Source organism: Myzus persicae, unplaced genomic scaffold (assembly GCF_001856785.1).
Source record: "Myzus persicae strain clone G006 unplaced genomic scaffold, MPER_G0061.0, whole genome shotgun sequence".
In the NCBI taxonomy this organism is placed as follows: Eukaryota; Metazoa; Arthropoda; class Insecta; order Hemiptera; family Aphididae; genus Myzus; species Myzus persicae.
In genome coordinates, this window is record NW_019103412.1 from 186,184 (window position 1) to 202,941 (window position 16,758).

Here is a 16,758-nt window from a genome sequence, read left to right on the forward strand (position 1 = left end):
AGCTTACACTACTTTAAAGATTTTTAAGTAAAACAAATATTTATGATAAATAATAAACTTGACAAATAAAATTAACCAGATTAAAAGCTGCAATGTAATAATAAAAAAAAACATCAAACCATTATTGATTTTAATAATGTACCTTTATTCAATGCTCAAACGGTTACAATCATTGGGGTGCTAGGGTAACCCAACGAATTGTTTCTTAATTTTTATACAACAAAATCAACACGTGAAAACATATATTTAAACTACCAATAATAAAACTAAATAATAACACATATATTTCCTCACTCCTCAATTGAGAATTTGTACATGCATATAATAAATAGTACTATAAATTATCATATTGGTTTAATACCGATAATATATAAAAATAAATAATATACTTCGGAATAAAATCATAACATTACCTATTACAGTAATACCTATACTTTATTAATGTTAACACAGACAATAAATGCAAACGACTGCTGCAACTTAAGTACAATATTCAAAACAAATGTATAAGTAGTACCATTTATAACCATATACAGCAATAAAAATACAATTACATGATTATAATCGAACACAAAAATCTAAATATAGAAATACTTTCTACATTTTAAGAAGACAGAATTTATAGTCAATAGCTATGAATCACATACATGTGGCTTTTTATAGAAAATACTACATAAAAAACATCCTGGAGATGCTTTCAATGCGATATATAAATGCATATAAAGTATATAATATAATACATTTTTCTTTAATTACAACATCGGTCGGCTGCCTAATGTATATACGGTAGAGAAATCTCTGTATATAATGATAAAATATTATAAATACACTTTAATATGATAGTGTTCTCACAGACCGATAAATAAAATAGGTATATAATATTGCAATGGTTTTTCATCTTCTCAAAGATTCGACGAGAGCACTATCATCTGCAGTAGTAATATTAGAAACAAATGATATCGCCATATCGGGTGAATAAACCATAATTATTCGCGGCAACACGATAATATTAAATTATACACTGTACATAGTGTAAGTGTATAAACCTATGTAATACACAATAATATACAAGGTTATTTTTTAACAAGCTTTATTCCTCGGTCATTTGTTGTTTTCAATTTTATAAAATCTAAATTTCAAATGTTTACATTCTAATATTGTATTTTACGCCATTTTATATCCTCTGAATCCCTATCTACCTGCATTTATCGAAACTTTAAATGGAAATAACAATGATAATAGATTTTACTTTTTGCCATATTTTGTGTCCATAAAAACTTTCAAAAAATGTTGACGATGTTTCAAAACACAAATACTTCGCAAATTTAGGTAGGCACTATTAACATTAAAAAATTCTAATTCAAACCAGCAAAGAAACCGCAAAATGTTGCTTTTACGTCAAGAAAAATTACTCTGTATGATACATCATAAAATAAACCTAAACTATAGTCCATACCTACTCTATCATACAGTATACAAGGTGTATTGATCTTGCGATGTCGTCATGATTATTATTCGTATCGATACTAGGTATTCGGCAGTGGTCGTACAGGTTTTTATTATTATTATTTTTATTGGGTACAAAGAAAACAATGCCTTTTGCGTAATTTATAGCGTATGGTATTATATGTGCAGCCAGCAGCACAGACGACGGTCTGCTGCTGCACAGCTCCACAGCCAACCCGAACGCGATATCGAACCTCGCCAACCGCCCGCGGCGCGACGCACGTACGTTTTTATACCGCCATTACAGCACCGCCGCAGTTTGTTTTCGTCTCATCTTTTAATTTTTTTTTTCAATTAATTAATCACGTAAGCAGGACAGACGACAACGGGCCCCCGCGAACCATATAAAATAATATTATTATGTTCTCGTGTATTCTCGATATCACGCAGTGGACGGCGATTCTTGACGACCGCCGTAGGTCTAGCGTATAAATGACCAATCCTACGATGATACAGTATTCAGGAATCTCTGAATTTCTAACTAGTGGCACACCACGCATAAAATCTCCTTTCATTAAACCAGAGCTTGAGCTAACGTGCAGTTCTACACACACATCATGAAATGTAGGAATCTAAATAAAAATGTAAGCAAAACGCCTACAATTAGCCTACGTTATTTAAAAATTATACATAGTATATTATATTAGGTATTAAGCCAATAAGTGATAAAATCAACTCCTCAAGTTATATAATTTTATAAACACCGAATAGATACAAAAATAATTCGTGTAATTCAGACATTTTGTTAGCGGAAGCTCTGTTAGAATCGTTCTTAATTTGTAATACATAATTCGAACCCACAGTATAGCCGACATTGCATCAATTGTAATAATAAATAATATAATACATTATTATGAAGGTACTACAGCATACACCTACGCACTCGTTCACCGTACTCGACTCTTTGAAATACCATTTGTATTCATTAAATTTACGATATCATTACGACGAAGAATAATCTGAGTGTTGTGTAAAGAATACATTATATATACTTTATACTGTGAACCTTGTATAAAAATATAACGATTTAGTTACGCGGTAGAAAACTTGTTTTCAAAATCGATTACTCCGACCATCAATAGGAACATAAAGTTTAAGTTTAACAAGTACAAATATAAAATATAAACGTACTGCGGTAACTACTCAACCATCGCCTTGGAAGAAATAAGGAGCTTAAAAGTAATCAATCGTTTCTATAGCATTTTGACGACTTGCACATTCCATTTGATGCAATTTTCAGTTGATTGCACTATTATAAGAAATATTCACCTATCTATACAAATATTCTTAGTAATAACTTAAAACACTATTGACGATTTAGATTTTCGAAATCTAAAAAAAAATATCTACGTGTTATAACTTCACAATAGTGAATCTCGATTAGAATTTAGAGTTTAAAAACTAAAAATAATTATTAAAAAAATAGTCTATTAAAATATAGTTGATACCTACACTGTTTTTATGTGTATCTTTTATTTATACTATTAGGTATAGATATGTATACTAAATGTATACACTTAATCTAAAATAAATATGTTTTATAACAAGTACAGTTTTTTGAAAAATATTTACATAATAACAATTATTGAAAAGGTATATTTGACTCATAGACATCACCTTGCTTAAACTACAGAAATCAACCATGTCAATAAACATATATTTTTAAACAATAAACACAGTTAACTATCACAATAATGTCCTTTCCTTTTATAATAGAATTAGACAAAGTAATAGATGTTTTCTTTTAAATTATTTACAGTATTTACCAAAATGTCACCCATCACTGTAAAAAAATACAAAAAATTGAAATATACATACATCTAGATACAAATATAAATATCATATAATTTAACTTTAATATGCATGTATATTTATTTTGTTTAGGTATTACTCGCATTACAATGGAATGCAGTACAACACTGTATCGAGCTTTGAATGGTAACAGACATTATTATTGGTTGAAATACATCTAATAAATTATTTTACGTTAAATAAAGGTTATCATAATAATAATATTATTTAACAATACAATTAGGTACAGAATAACTTTTTAAACATTGGAATACTTATACTTATTATATTATATACTATGGTATTATTAATAATATGTATTAATTAAATACAGTGCAAAACGTTCCATTTTTTTTCATTTTTCGTAATTTACTGTTCTCATAAACACTTTAATAGTACAAAATATACTACCAACTAAGAGATCTATATATTATTTTATATCCTAAATCTAGATAAGTTACTTATAAAAATTATAAGAAATATACATTTACCATTTATCATATACACTATACCACTATAATTTATTTTAATAATTGTTTTGTAAGAAAACAAAACATTTTAAATAATCTTATTTATAATGTAATATATATATACTATACATACAAGTACAATAAAACTGTAATGTGATTTAACTATTTGATAACAGGCCAAAGTATTATGAAAAAAAACCTTATTATTACCTAAAAGCTATAAGTTACCATTTTATTGCTCAAATATTTAAACGACTATTTTATGTAGGTTAATATCTAATACCTTTTATAATATACTGTGAACCTCATTATTTATGAACAATTTAGACACAAAATGCATGGGAATATAATATTTCATTAAAGTCATTGCATAATATGTTTTACTACACACTTACGATCGTGTCTTGATAAATGTCAGTCTACAGTTTTTAACAAAAGCATAATTAATTGAACCTTATAACACGTGATCTACTATTATTCTCACTTCTCAGCAAACTATCATAGTCATTTGAAATCAATAAAAAAATATGCAGTCAAATTTTTAGTACAACTATAATTTTTTACAATGCCGAGTACTTCAAATAAACGGTACCTACAATTTGCAGTTGCAAAACTATTTTTCGCTCTTTATAGTAGGTAATAATATATACTATAATAGATCCCTATCGTCTATCAACCTTCGAAGAATAACTATCGTCTATCGTTATGCCTATTAAATTTCTATGTTTCATAAAATGTAATTGGCAATTTCTAACACGTAATTTGAAGTTTTGTATATTTTATTCTACAAAAAACACAAAATTATAGATTTAATTATTTTAAGTCAATAGTTGATATCATATTTTTATTTATTTGTTAGTTACCAAACTACTAGCAAAATAAATTAAGTGGAGGACAATAATATTCTTAAGCAGTTAGCTTATATAATAAAATGTATTATTTGTTATGGATGAAGTTTCTTAAATCATAACCAAAAATGATGATTGTATAGATTTTAAGAAAGTTAAAATCTTAATTAAAAAAAAACAACTAAATAAAAAACAACTTAATTACGTATTAAACGTAGTAAAATGAATACTAATGCATGGTTTATATAGACAGCAGTAAAACACAAAATTAATAAAAAAGGTTCATAGTTTTTCTTGACTGTAAAAATATTTCCTTGATTTCATATTCTTTTTTTTCTTATTTTAGATTTATATTTTAGTTTTAATTTCATTCGTTGTTATTGCATTTTTTTAATATAAAAATAAGGTTTGGGTTACTTTACAAAAACAGGGTTCCTGGACCAGCATCACTTCACTATTATATGCTATAGGCATACATTTTATTACATGTAAAATATGAATTTATAGCATAAATGACTAAAAAAGGGTAAACTTAATATATTTTACTCTATAAATGTTTAATATATTTTGCATAATTATATGCTACAATATCAGAAAATAAACTTAGCTGTATAGATCCTATTATAGATAATAAAATATGTACCTATTTAAGTTTTACTAATATTTTGCTTTTACATTTAAAATATGTAGTTATTTAACGTTTAAAATTAATCTAAATATTTTTAAAAATGCATTGTATATACTGTATATAATACATAAGAATAAATGTAGTGACGAAAGTTTCAATCACAATATTCCGAATATTTTTTAATTTTAACAAAACAACTAAATTTGTTGGATTTTGTCGAAATTTGAACTTGAAATGCCTGTACAAATAAAATTGAGGGTGTAGGTATGTTTTACAAAATTAATTGCAACTTTTCGTGACTTTGACGAATTTTGCTATATGAAATCTGTGCATATGTACTATATGTGGGTAATTTAAAATTTTAAATTGCTATAAGAATTAAATACTAAAGAATATGGTATACATTGGAATTCATCATAATATGCGATTAATCTTTTAAGTTACAGAGACATATAATAACAAAATATTATACATTTATACTAATATACTATACTACTATAGTATACTGCAAAACACGTCATCGTGTCATATCGGCACAGCTTACGTGATACATTTATATACATATATAGTTGAATAGTTCCATAGACCCCGGTTCACTGAGTTCGTTGATTAGATAATAATAATTATTATTATAATAACAACAACTACAACGTTAAATTATGAATGTAAAACCGATGTTACCAAGAGGAGTGAGGACAAGCCACTTAAGCAGGAAGACTGATACGATCGGGGCGCAATGCGGTCGGGGCGGTTGAGATGAGGATACGCACCTGCAGAGATAGACATAAATGATAGAAAAATGAAAACGATAGATTTCTGCTACTGCAACAGAGGTGCGCGGTCGGCAACCGTCTCCCGTGGGTTTTTATTTTGTACAGTCGGCCTGTCGGTTGACAAAAATCGGGTAGGCAGTATTCAGCAGTCGCGTTTCATATTCTCGGCGTGAGAAAAGGGGAAAAAAATCATCGAGTGGGCGGAGATAACGCAAAAGAAAAAAATAAATTGACCGTAAATCATACATACGAAGGGCGACGGGTGTGAGCCAACGAGGTATATTATATTATATCATACAGACAATATAGTATAAAATAATATAAGAGCGCAGACGCGCTCGAACACACGTAACGTGCATTATTCAATGTAATACCTAAACCAAAACAGACACGTACATAAGAAGAAAAATATTATGTCTTATACCCGCCGCCTCCGGAGGTTTATCAGTGAACGCTCGAGGCGGTCCTCTCTATTTCTCGATTAAAGAGGGAGGGGGAAATTTTTTGGAATTCAGACTTAAGCTACACGAGAAGTTGTTATGTGTCCGTAGTGGCGTAGTCCATAGTCCGTACTCTATGGTCAGTAGACTAGTAAACGTAATAATCTTAATTTATATACATGGTACAAACATATTTATCCATTATTATACATATTTTACAGCCATACATGGTGTATATATTCGACCAAATATTTTAAGATTTAACACACACAAACGTCAGTAGCGCAACTAATAATCTCCTGGGAGGCAGCGATTTCGTACCTACTTACCTACCTATATATATATTATTGTAATTTTAAAGTATAAATACAATATGTATCAATTTTGACACAAAGGGGAGGTAAAGAGTTCAGACTCGGGACGAAGCCCCAATAATTACAAAAATAGTGTACGTAGTTGACGGAATAATAAAACCAAGCGTTGCAGTAATTTTGATAGAAAACAATGTTTAGTGACTACACACGACTACAGGTGTTGGTGCGAATAAACATGTGAAACACTTCTTTGCGCGATCAAATCGTGACAGGCCGAGGCATCCACCGCCGATTAACGCTGGAAAACGGGTTGCGGTGCCGCCGTCGTCATGAGAACGGCATGTAAAATATAATAATATATTCGGACGCTTATTCGCGACGGCGGTGGCGATGATGTTTTCGTAAAATTCCTTCCTGACGATAAGCCATCGTCACCCCGCCGTACCGCCAAGATGGGAAACTCATTGCCATATACCGTCATAATAATGTATAAGTCGTGTGCGTTTATGAATCCAAGCAACGTGACCCAATTTCCATGTAAACCCAGATTCTCCACCCAAGGATAGATATTTGTATTATTATTATCAAACGCTTTTTAAAAATAAACACAACTGTTATAATATTCTGAAACAGACTAACAGATACCGAGAGCGGATTTGAACTGAAAACACATAACCATGGTTCGCCGATATCGTCACTGATCAGAGGCGTATCTATGAAGTGGTAACTGTGATGTAATAGGATTAATTTTCCTTTAGCGAAGTTTCGTTGACAAGAAAAAATGAAATATGTATGTATCTTTATAACCACAAAATTAATAACTGTTAATACTTATATACTATAACTTATTATTGTTTATTTATGTTAAACAATATCATAAAAATAAAAACCTTATTTAAAAATACTAAGAACGGCATAGCTGCATAGGTAATCGTTGAACATCATGATTTATAACGCATTTAAGCGATCTATACGACAAAAAGGAAAACCTTATCTGTTGATTATTAATTTAGTATCAAACAAAAGTATTCTGATAACTGTTTTTATTTTAATTTTTGTTATCAGTAAAATAATACAAAAATTAAATATTTTTAGTTTGTTTTAATAACATCATCACGCATAGCTGTCAAGTTACACAACTAAAAAAATAATCGAAACAGGACACTATCACCACTAAATACAAATTTATTTGGCCCATTTGCGAAACAAGTACATCATCCGTAAGTACAATTTAACATTTCTAGCAAAGATATGGAATACGATAAATTATATGTTGATATATGCTGTTTTGTGTTATATGTGCTTATGTTTTAAATAAATATATTATACACTGTATGGAAATCAAGACACATTGAAATTATTCATCTATATCGGAACATGGATAGTATTAAATTATTATAAAATGATATTCAATACAATTTCACTAAATCTCTATTTCAATCGTAATAATAATATGCATAAACAAGAGAAATGTTTCATCCTTTCGACGTAGTAAGCTAGCAAAAACTATGCAATACTACAACAATATATGAGGGTAAATTCCGGGTATTACATTCCTCGATTTCGAGACAACTTATTTAGTTTCAAATATTAAACAAATGATTTACTCCCAGTTTTTTGGTCTGTAAATCAATAAAATTTAATAAAATCAATAATTCAACAAAAATGATACAATTAACAGTTACATTTTTAATGATTAGCGTTTTATCATCGATCTACTGCAAAGAGGATCCATAAATTCATTACATGTATCTCATCATTGTAGATGGTAGAATGACAAAATTGTTTTTCGTATCTACTTATACCTCATTAGGTATATTCTAATTTCTTGGGTAACATTAGCATTAATTATATAAATGCTATACAGATAATATCATTAATAATAATGTTACTTTTAGTAAGCGTCAGTGTAAAATCGTATTATTTAAAGAGGGATACTATAACCTCTGCTGTCTACAGAAAAATAATACTTTAAAAAAATCATATTTTGTTGTATATAATTTAATTTACTTGTGTTACAATTAAAATTATTAAAATTATTATTATAATATCCATGGCATATTATAATATTCTTAACATTTCATTAACTATCCTGTCTTTTCACCTCATTAAGTCATAATTTGAGTTATTCAAACTGAAGCCTTCAGACAATTAGACTTCAGGTCTGGCATAATATATGCCAGAAGCAACAAGCTATTAGATAGTATAGTACTAGTAGGTACTTTGATGTAATAATTTTTCAGTATAATTTTAATTCTATTTGTAAAATAAATCATAAATATGTCTGTTGATAAATCTTGGATAGTAATTGTTGTAGTGCATTATTTTGTACAGAAGATACGCATTATAAAATCCAAAAACTAAGACGTATATGCTATTTTGTAAGTACAATTGTTACACTATTCGTGAGAAAGAAAAACAAATCATAATATTATATTAGATGCTTTACCTCAACGAATTTTAATAAGATGTAGGTACCTACTTCCATATTAAAAAATATAAGTTTAACTATTGAATGTTGCTAAAAAATCTACACGGCAAAATATTAATAAAATGATATGTTGAAACTATATTGATGGTTATATATGGTTATATAGTTGTTGTAACAGTATGAAAAAGTAAGTAATAATGAGTAAAGGTTGTCACCGGAAAAAACTCAGCAACCGCCATAATCAAATTTCGTGTAAAATTTGTAAATTTGATTTTGCAGCGTTGACATGTCATTATGCACTAAAAGTATAGTCATATTTGCAGATTTTACCTTAAGAGTTAAGGGTACTACAACAGCCGTTAATTTTATTACGCCACATATATGACACATTGTATAGCATTATAGGTATATAATTATAGATAATATGTACGCATACACATAATCTTAAGCTATAATAGTACTTAACTGTAAACACACCTATATACGTAATCAAAATAAACCATTTTACCAAGGCAATAAGATAAAACTAACTGTATCACAACAAATAACAATGTTTTTGAACCTGATTCCATAATATATATATATAAACCACTGTAGTCCTAATTACGTATGCGTAAAATACTATAATATAAGTGATAGGTGATTCTATAAAAATTACAAATCTCACAATAAGTGTATTTAAGTACGCAATGAATTCCTATAAATTAATAAAAAAAAGTAACGGTGGAACAAAATGTCAAGGACATCTGAAAAATAATATAAGAAATCTAAAAATTATGTTTTTTATTCGTCTGGCTTAAAATTGTTTAGGGCACTCGTAGGGCGCCATAAGGAAAAAACTAAATTTTAAAGACATTTTGAAACATGATAATTGTGAAATTTCTAGTAGGTACTTAACACCATCGTTAACGTTAATCTCACAATAAATAAGTAGGAAATAGGAATAAATAATAATTTAAATTGATTTCAACACCAAATTATTTAATAATCAGTACCTGGGTATAGTGTTATTCGGTTATGTTCGCTGCAGTAAAAATAAAAATTAACACACAACATATTGTAATCTATACTCAAATATTATTTCACGTGAAAATAACTCGCCACTTAACCAACCACAAGCCATAACAGGCAAACTGCTTCACCTACATGATCAATTTTGATATGCGTAGGTAAAATAGGCGCCCACTAGTATTTTATATTGATCAAATGTTTCAAGTATCATATAGTTTGGTCGTTTGTAGGCTAATAATATTAATTAATCAAATAAATGTATAGGTACTCAAAGACAATACAAATGTTATTCTTATCCAAAAAAAATATTTGATTTTGATCTCATAAAAAATAATTAGCAGGTGTGCCTATAAATGTTAGATGATTTAATTTTAATTGACAGACTCTAAAATATAATTTACGAAAAAGGAGGGAAGTAGGTACCATTCTGTAGTATCACTGCTGTAGGTGTCGAGTGTACCTGGTTATTGGATAAATCAGTAATTTGCAAAATGTTCGAGATTTTGACGACTTCCGTTAAAATTATAACTATAAACTCTTGTAACTTTTAAGTAAATATTGAGATTCGTGTATTTTCGAAATTGTTTGGTTTATGAACAACTGATGAGAAATCTTGTATTAAATGGTCAAGGTTTTTGACCGAGCAAAATATATTTTTATTGACATTTACAGAAAAAAAAAATAACAAAATTGAAAATGTTAAATGTTTACATATACTTAGCTTGCTAAAATGTGACAACTCACTAAAAGCTACCAAAATATATAAAAAATTGTACAATGTATATTAAATGCTAAGATAAAATTTTAAGTACCTATAATTATTTGTTTCAGCAAAAACTGATTTTCCGTAATTTTTTTCGTTTTTTATTTTCTTCTTTTCTTCGAATATTTAAAAAATACTGTTAATTTTAAATTTTAAACTCCTAAAAGTGCTTAGTAAAACCAATTTTCTATCAGAAACCACCATAAAAAAAATAATGATCACAGTATTTTTTCTACTATAAGACTAATATACAAACACAAAGAAAAGACATCATTATAAAATCAATACATTCATTACTCCAATCAGAATTTAAGAACCAGGGATCTCATTGCTTCGGTACTAGTGTACCTCGTCGTTATTGAGTAGTATGTATTTAATTTAATTATTAACCTTAGGTAATGGAGGTTTAAATTTTAACTCAATGATAAATTACTGAATACAAACATAGATACTGGACGAAGGAAACAGGTGGATTTGCCCTTGTTTCTATAGTTGGTTATAATTGATTTTTGTATTTATGTATATATTTACATTATTCTCAATAATATCTTAATTCGGTAAGTTGATGTAATTCATTTTTCACAAAAAATTCACAATTAAGTTTATAATGACTGACATGCCGTAGAATGGAGTGAAATGGTTCATGGTAAAAAATCATTTTTTATTTATTTATACTATAATAATTGTAGCTTTAAATTAGTTAAAATACATTTAAAATTGAAAATGTACAGAAAATTATACTCTGAAGAACAAACAATGTCAGAAAGTTTCAAGTCTCAACAGTTAAAATGTTTTTTTGTTTTTTTTTAATTACAATATATACATACTATTAATGTTTGCAGAAAAACTATTACCAATATTTTGATTAAATATAATAAAGGTAGAACTTCGGTAAAATTTGAACTTTAAACCTCGCTTTAAACGCTTTAAAAAAAATTGTGATTATGGCATTTACTATTTTTGATATTTTCCTATAACTGCTAAAACAAAATTTGAGGAAATTTACATTACAATAAATTGTTAAGCTTTTTCACACAGGAACACTAATTAATAATTAAAACGTTATCAACATAAATTGAAGAAAAAAAATTACTAGGTATATACATTATTAAATATATTTAATCTATGACTCGTCACTCTTTCTTGAAAAAATAATAACACATACAGAGGCATATAGTTCATTTTTACATTATTAAGCCTTAGTCAAATTTCTTTATATCCACCTAAGATAAGCTTTTAAGCACAAAAATATATTTTTACATAAATAATAACATAACAATTTTTGAGTTTTCAAGTACCTAGGATAATGTTTTTTCTTTTTATAATCACAGGTAGTAACTAACCAATTGAAAGTTACTTGTATAGTTGTATTTCATTAATATCAAGATTTTTTTCTTCGGTACAAGCATAAATTAAAAATAATATACCTCATACAGAAAAAAAAGGAATATTTAAATATACACATTTAAATCAATATTTATATCACACATTCACAATCATTACATCAATATTAGAATAAATTATAAACTTAAATATTTTTTATATTAGATTATAAAGTAAATAAAAATTAGGAAAGACAAATATGTTCATAAATTAAACAAATCATAATGTATCAATGACTATTGTGTATTAAATATAAAAACAGTATACAACGAAACTGCGTTAATTTAGGTAACTATAATAATGGTACTCTATAAAATCAGAAATAAAATGGTAATTTGTATTGTACTTTATGTTTTTAATAAGGCGCTTAAAAGTTATTAATTCAAACGTTTTAATAGATGTTTTAATGTTAATTAAAGTTAAGACAACTTTTAAAAGAAATTTTTATTATGAATTCATAAAGACGAAGACCTAGTTTCACTCATTCGTAATTAATTAAATCGGACTATTAAAAAAATACAGATATAAAACTACAGAGTTTAAGAGCTAATATCATATACATATTTATCACATCAACATTGTTCAGCCATGCCCCTTTTACTAGCACCAACATCATACAGTAGCTAGACAACAAAAGCAACAAAACAAATGTTTAAGAATAATAATTACAATTATATGGGGGATGAGGTGACCGAGTGGTCTGACGCATCCGCTGCGACGCAGCCGGTCACGGTTCGATCCTCGGCTACCGGGCGGCATTTTTCTCCGGACAAGTCGCGGTGACCGGAGAACAAGTGCTGCCATCCCCCACCCCCGGGGCATGGCAGAAACCTACGGGTGCCCCATTCGAAATTCTGCCAAAAACAAACACACACGTGTTCCCCCCTACCGTCCCAAAATATACAATACAAACAAACCTACAATACAAATCCTACTACAGCTAATGGCCTCAGTTGCCGAAGCTTAAGATCAATAAAAAAAAAAAAAATTACAATTATAATAAAAGAGAAAAAATCCATTGTTTATATATCAATAAAATAAAAATCCTAAAAAATTTTAATTTAAGTACGCACAAAATCTTTATTGTAATTAACAACCACATAAATGAGTTAAGCTTCATTCAAATTATTCGGATAAAACTAATAAGTAGGCTCCTAAAATTTCCTTACCTAATACTTCCTAATACTAAGTACATTCATCAGTTATTTTGCTAATAAACAGTATCTATAATAATATTATAAACCTATATACATATTTTTTTAGAGCATATTATTGTAAGATCAATGACTTTCTGAATTTGTTATGCTTAAATCTAAAATATATATACATCAATAATAAACAGGAATGTGTAAAAGTGGGTACTCCTCACTAAATTTACTACGGTAAATTTCAAACAGCTCACTATAATGGATGTATTTAATTTGAATTCAATGATACAAAATCATAGTCAACCTATATTACAAAAGTAAATTTTAAGATATTATTGATAATACTAAAGTAATTATTATTTTTTTCTTTGCTCTATCCTTGCAGTTTCTACTAAGCAACTCCACACGGTCAATAGCAGTCTTGAACCTTGCTTCTCTGTCCACTACTCTTATAACTGCATTGACTCTATCCCTCCATCGCTGCTGAGGTCTTCGCCTGGGGCACTTGCTAGTTGGGTAATAACTAATAACCAGTACTTCTCTAATTATGCTTCCCTCAGCTCAACATACATGAGCCACCCATTCCAGGCGCCTGGCTTTTAGGAAGTACTTAATATTTGGTTAATTATATAGCGATTCCAGGTTAGTCCAGAGGACATCTCCCTGCTTTAACCGCGATTTTACCTCAAAATGCAGGCATACCTCCCCCTGCCATCTGACCTTGCAGAGTGTGTCGGAGTTGCATATCTTAATCATTCTTATTAATTTATTCGGAATAGCTAGATTCGACAGTAATCCATAACTGATCACTATTTATGTTGTCGTAAGCTTGCTTAAAATCAACGAAAATCATATGGAGTTCATTATTGTATTCATAGTATTTTTCCATAATTTGATGAATACTAAATACACGGTTTGTATTAGATTTTTCTCTTATAAATCGGTATTCTCCGATAATATCAGACTTTTGGTTTTTATATTAAATACTTATAGGAAGCCTTGTTTTAAATTTTCTGCCATTGGCTATAAAAATTGAATCTTAATTTTTTTAATGAGGATACAACCTTTTAACAGCCCATTTTTAAGTTTTTTACCGAGCAAACATTTTTTTTGTTGAGAACAATTTAAAAAAATTAATATATCCTTAAAAATGTCTTTTGGCTATAAATACTTGTACCTTAAAAACTTTAAAAATATTTAAAAAATTGTATCATGTATGGAAAATGCTAAAAATATATACAATTTAATGTTAATTTCCAAAAAACTTGTATATTTTTGTCAAAGATAGAAAAACTTATGAGAAAACTTTTGTTAAATTTTAAAATGTTAATCATGAAAATTAAAATGTTAAAAAATGTCTAACTAAAAAATAATTTGAAAATGTTAGCGTTGTTCACTAAAGTCATCAACATTTAAACTTCAGATAATATAAAAGCTATTGTGAATTTATACAAAGTTTTTTGATTGAGTCAAAAATTATTTATCAACAATACCTAATTGAAAAAAAAATCTAAGAAAAATATGAAATTTCTAATGTCCATAAGAGGCTATAAATGCCTCAAAAGAGTAAAAATATTTTTTAAACGTTATCATTTGTATTAAATGGTCATATTGACATTTGATGAAAATTTTAATTACCTACGGTTATTAGAAGTTATTAGTTTTAGAGTTGAGTACACAAAAATATTAAATTAATTTTATAAAATTTGGTTTTACATAAAAATTCCCATTTTGTTTTCCAGATGCTTTTGAATCTCCGGGGAATTTTATACCTTAAACCCCTCCCCCCTCCAAACATACTAGCTAAATTCATTATCTTACCAAAAAAGAAATAAAAAATTGGAGCATTTTTACTGTCCTAAAAGTTGATGACAGACAGAAAAAAAACAATGTAAAATTACAACATTGTAAAATCAATACATTCTTCTGCTCCGTTGAGGATCTAAAATACTAAATAAAGTATGGAAACTAAAAATAACTAAATAACTTAAAGGATTACCAACCTTTTTTTTATTCAACACTATCCAATTTTTATTACATCATATTGTAAATTAACATAATATAACATTAACTTCAAATAATATTCGGATCAAAAAAAAAGTCTAGTTAGTAGTAGCTACCTATCACTAAAATAATTTGATATAAAGTTAAATATTGATAGTAAATATCTAGTTTCTACCTTATCGTTTTTTAAGCTACCTAAGTAACTCAACTGTTTAGAAAGTTTTTCAGTATAGAAATCACAAAGAAATATTTAGGTACCGAAGGGCAAAGTTAATAAATAAATCTAACAAAACAACAATATACACAATTAGATGCCTAATACATGTTTAAAAATAATTAAACAACAATAAGTGGTAGATATTTATATATTTATGTACAACTATAGTTTTATAAACACTTAAGTAAAATTAATTTGAACAAACACATTCTTTGTTAAGTGTTTATGATATTAAATAAAAGTTCAAAGATTGTTTAGAAAAATCATTTGATGATATTAAAAAAATGTTCCTAAAATTCTATAACTTAATTATGATGGACCAGTTTTGGACAGAATTAATAAAATATGATTGCAGCTATACCTACCTACAACAAAGTTAGAATTTAGTATTTACTAAATAATAAGGTCAATTTTACTAAGTTCAATACAACATTTTTTTGCAGATATAAACTTTTAAATAAATTTACATTTGACCTCACTCATTTAAGTGTACAGGCCTGGCTCAAGGGGTAGATAACATAGGCCCAGGCCTAGGGTTTCAAGTTGGTAGGGGGGAGCGGGGCAGCATTTTTAAAACAGTGATAATAAACTATAATTATTATTATTATTTTACGGGCGGCAAAATTTAATTTGTGGACTATTTTTGTTGGAGCGACAGCCCTGCGAGTGTTAAAAAAATTATTTTGTTAAACATGAGCCAAAAAACTCCAGACAAGAGTTTTTGCTACACACAAAAGAAGTGCATATAATCTTGACACCTCAATGGTACGTACTTTACTAAGATTAGGTACCTAGCTAATGGGTATATCATTAAATAAACTACCTTACATATTGGGGATCAATACACGCATACGTTGATCTAAGTATTAAATATATATTTATTTCTTATATTTCTAAAGTAATAAAAAAAAAGAGATTAGCATAAAAAGATGTAAGCCTACAAGTTATAATAATCTGTAATAATCTCATAAGAATTTATTCTATAGAGAGATACATCCGGTGCATCACCTGATCAGTTAGGTGATCATTTG

General features: G+C 28.1%; 1 protein-coding gene across 4 annotated transcripts in view; it reads right to left on the reverse strand.

The window, feature by feature from the left end:
* LOC111034416 (triple functional domain protein) overlaps positions 1-16,758 on the reverse strand; it is a 101,238-nt gene that overhangs the window by 81,761 nt on the left and 2,719 nt on the right. The gene's annotated exons all lie outside the window — the stretch shown is intronic.